Raw genomic sequence first — 4,386 nt, 5'->3', positions numbered from 1 at the left:
ATATATTCTCTCTCTCACATTCATACATTCTTGCTCTCACAGTCATATATACTCTCTTTCGCATACATAAATTCTCACTTGCACATCCATATATTCTCTCTCTCGCATGCATATATATTCTCTTACGCATTCATATATTCTCACTTGCACATCCATATATTCTCTCTCTCGCATGCATATATATTACTTTACACATACATACATTCTCACTCTCATTGTCACTCTTAAAAAAGAATGTATGTATGTGAAAGACAAGTATATATGAACGTGTGAGGAAGAGTTTATATGTGTGTGTGAGAGAGGAGTATGCATGAAACGGAAGTTACTTTGCATGAAAAGGAAGGCACTTTGAATGAAACGGAAGGCAGATGATTTCTCGTGCTCTGATTGGACGAGAGGCCGCCACCTCCCATTTTGAACACTAAACCCTATCACTTGTACTGACTCATAACTATTAAGGTTACACAACTTAAATGTCATTTTGTAGTTGATTCAACTATAAAGTATTAAGCTCTATCAAGATTTTTTCAAATTTAACTTAACAGTGCTAAATATTTTAAAGCTTATTTGTATCTGGCACTCAAAAATTTTAAGATCCGTGAAGTAGCGTTATGACGTCATCACGTACTGGTGGGAGGGTCTTTCGTTTTCTCTACGTTAGCTCAGGTGGCCATGTTGGATTTGCCGAATGCGAGTATGCGACGTTTGAAATTGAAAGTCGAGCATTTTATTATTCTGCAAAGCGTTGCGATTTCGTCCCGCTTCAAGACGCCCCAACCTCGGGTTTTTTTTTCATCCGCCTCATCGCTGATGGTGCCGTCTTGTCTTCAGCCCTGATTTAATTTGGTAAGTATCGTTCATGGTTTATGAATGAATGCTTTAAAAATGCTCTTATACTACCGTAAATGTGGTTTACTGTTGTTTAAACATATGTGTGTTATGATTGTTTTAGAGATTAATGTGGAAATGTATACATGATTAGTTTGTCATAGCAGACGTATGGCGAGCCAAACCCAAAATGCATTTCTGCCCGTAAGTTACGACAGTGATGAGGTTTTTTTTTTTTCAGAGGTAGAAATGATCTGTTATGCTGCAATCACACTAAACATGATCCGCGTGTGAAATTCGCGTTGGAGGCCTCTGTCTGTGGCTAAAGTTTGCTGCTGGACATTTGTCCAAAAATGTCACTCAAAGCCTCTAACGGTTGTGTGGGAGGAGCTACCGCCAACAGTTTTAAGCCTGGTTGCTACATGGAAGCATTGGGTTTTGAATGCAGCTTTAAGCTTTTATAAATCACTGATCTCCGTTATAAAAAAGGTTTTTGTAAAAATAAATTAATCAACGTGCTCGTGTTGTGTTCAGGTACCGAACTACAGAGTGTTCAGTGTTTCACCTCCAGGTAGACGCCAAGGCCAGCAAGGTAACTTGTCTCAGTTATTTGTCTAGAGCTATTTTAAAAAAACAAAAAATGCAATAGGTTGTGTAGTGCAATAAATGTTTTTTGATCAGAATATAATTGAAACATTTTTTAACATTGAAAAATCTCTCTTGGACTTTTTCAGATACTGAACTTCAGAAAGTTCACCAGAAAGTCACCATTTCACCAGAAAAGAGCTGTCAGTGGGTGAGTTTTATACTTATTTAATACATTCATCCTGAACTATTACCATTATTAGATTTATACGGCAGCATGGAAACATTTATGCACATTTTAACTAGCCAAAGGTCTAAATAGAGCTGAAATTATTTACAATTTAACTAAACATATTTAGATTGCAGGCTGAAGGTGGCACAATGGAATGGAGGTGCAAGTTGTGTTCTGTTACTTTGGCACTATGCAGTACTACATATAATACTGCAGTACTACATAGCCAATATTCCAAAGTGTTTCCACTGCCATGTATGTGGAGACACTTTGGAATATTGTCATGTCTTTATGACAGTATATTACAATAATAAAATGATGTTGCATTAGCACCATTCCATCATTTGAAACCATGAAAACTCATCTGTCAAGATCTGAAATGGATTTATGTAGAGTAGATGCAGTCAGAGGAAATTGTGCAGTTTTTACATGTTTGTGTAACTTAAAGCTGCCCTTTTCTGAGACCAAGTCCGCCAAAACAGACAGGAACTGGCCAGCTTGGTTAGGATTTATGACCTCCAGGTGAATTTCTAATGTGCATAATTCAAAAACGGATAACAGCTGTAAGAAGCCAAGGTGTAACTTGCCTTCAAATGACTTTGGGTCTTTGACCTGAAGTGGATCATGACATAAACACTGTATTGTCCTCTTACTAGAAATAGACATCTAGAAAAGGTATAATTTTATTATTTCTTAAAGTTCCTTAAATAAATATTGGAAGTGTTTGCTCTGCGTTTGCTTCAATGGTAATGGATATTTCTTTTTATTCTTTTAGGACCAACGTGATGTGAACATGAGACAGGCACTTGTCCTCCTTGCACTTCCTGTTTATCTGCATGAAGATGCCTCCAACTTCTTCAAGACCTGTACAGTAAGTGCACACGACTCCCTGTCAATGGTTTTCACTAATCCTTTAATATTGATTGAGATTTTATTGAGTGACATAATAAATAGGGCAATTGTTTGTAGTTTGTATACTGAGTGATATTTTTAAATGGTTTTAAAACTGAGACGGAAGATGAAAGGCGAACATCAGGGACTCCTGATTGGAAGGAGTGGAGTTTCGTTTACCTTTTCTGCTCCTGATCCATCATTATTTGAATAAAGAAAAATGAAGCTTTAGTCTTAAATTATTTTATAAATGTCCTCCTTCAGAAAAATGCTAAAGAACTTTTTAAAAACACAATTTTAATTGGAGTTGGTCCTTAAAACATCATAGCCAGTTGATTAAAAGCTAACAGAATGTTAGCATGAAAAGATTCCTGTTGACAGATGGCAGGAATGTCAGTTTTGGACATTAGTGTGATGAATATCTTTGAGGGTCTGAACTCATCTGTGTTTTTTGTTTTGTATTTTCCAGAATACCAGACCTCACAGACACTGCTGTGGGTATCTTCTCAGTTGTCGTGGTGACGCTCCGGATGCTGCCGTCAGTGGTCCCACACATCTGGCTGACTAATCTCTTCTAACTCTTCGGGGACATCTATGCTCTGGACCTACAGCACCCCAAAAAACTTGAACTTGCCTTCATATTTATTCAGAATGCTGTCTTGAGCCTTGAGGACAGCAAACCACTGAAAGGACATTTATTGACGCTGAAGAATGTTTCGTTGAGTGAGTCTTCCAGAATGGACTATTTGTTGGTTTAAGTGTTATGTAACTAATGTGTTTTGTTGTGATCATTTGCTTTTTCTGCCGTAAAATACAAAACCAACTCTTTTTGTCAATATGTTGTGTGGCACTCTTATAATGCAGTTTTATTGCACTTATTGTTTCTTCATCCTCTTGATATTTGTGCTTTTTTTTAAAGAGCAATTAAAAAAAGTGTATTAAGCAATCACTATTGTGTGGCCTTCACGTTTGTTGGTTTTTATCAATGTTAGCCTTTAAAATGTAGTGGGGCAGTATCAATATCTCTGTTTAGAATACATTTTAAGCTGAAGAATTTTAAATATTTTCAATGCTACACATTTAATGAGTTAAAGAATTTATAAAGCATTTGAGTGAATTTTACATATTTTATGAGTTGAGTAATATAAAAATATAGTTAGTTAAAGCGTTTTTTAGTTGGAAAATATTAAAAACTTTAAATAATCTCTCTTTTATAAGTTGAGGAATCTTAATATTTTTTATATGAAATAATACAAATGTAAACCAACTGACAATATGAATTTTAATAAATGTTAACTTAAAAGTTTTAATAATATAACTTAACTGTTGCGTAATCTGTTACAAAATAATTTTTAAGTTCAGTCAACTCGCTAGGGATTACAGTGCAGACGCTAACATGAACAAGCAAGAAATCCCAAATTAACAGACTTGTGTTGTGGAAAGGTATGTTTTTCAGCTAGCAGGAATAATCAAAGTACCCGTTCTCTGTTTCAAAATGAGATTGCCACAAAACCGTACGTTATCTCATACTGGAACAGCTTTGGATGTAGAATTCAGTGGGAAAAGGTTTGGACCCTGCCACAAAAGTATTTCATCACCAATAAAATCAGAGAAATTTCTTTCAAAATTCTTCACAAATTTTATCCAGTGAAACATTTCTTTACTAAGTTTAAAAAAGATCTGGACATAAACTGTTCATTCTGTCATTCCTCACCAGAAACTGTGCCTCATCTTTTTTGGTTTTGCTCTTTCACTCAACTATTTTGGAAAGATGTGATACATTTTATAAGAACTCATCTATGTGAAGATTATAGATTATTTTACGAGCATATTATTTTTGGATATTTTAC

General features: G+C 35.3%; 1 long non-coding RNA gene across 1 annotated transcript; it reads left to right on the top strand.

Annotated features, from left to right (window-relative positions):
- The first annotated feature begins 682 nt into the window (after positions 1 to 682).
- LOC111946743 (uncharacterized) lies at positions 683 to 3,485 on the top strand. Its single transcript, XR_002872485.2, has 5 exons — positions 683 to 846; positions 1,363 to 1,420; positions 1,563 to 1,624; positions 2,421 to 2,516; positions 3,006 to 3,485. It is a non-coding gene; the product is annotated as an uncharacterized LOC111946743 (long non-coding RNA).
- Positions 3,486 to 4,386: the final 901 nt, after the last annotated feature.

Source organism: Oryzias latipes, chromosome 3, assembly GCF_053564925.1.
Source record: "Oryzias latipes strain Hd-rR chromosome 3, Olatipes_Hd-rR_3.1".
Taxonomy (NCBI): domain Eukaryota; kingdom Metazoa; phylum Chordata; class Actinopteri; order Beloniformes; family Adrianichthyidae; genus Oryzias; species Oryzias latipes.
The sequence above is the reverse complement of the archived record's forward strand: the minus strand, read 5'-3'. Positions and strand labels throughout refer to the sequence as shown.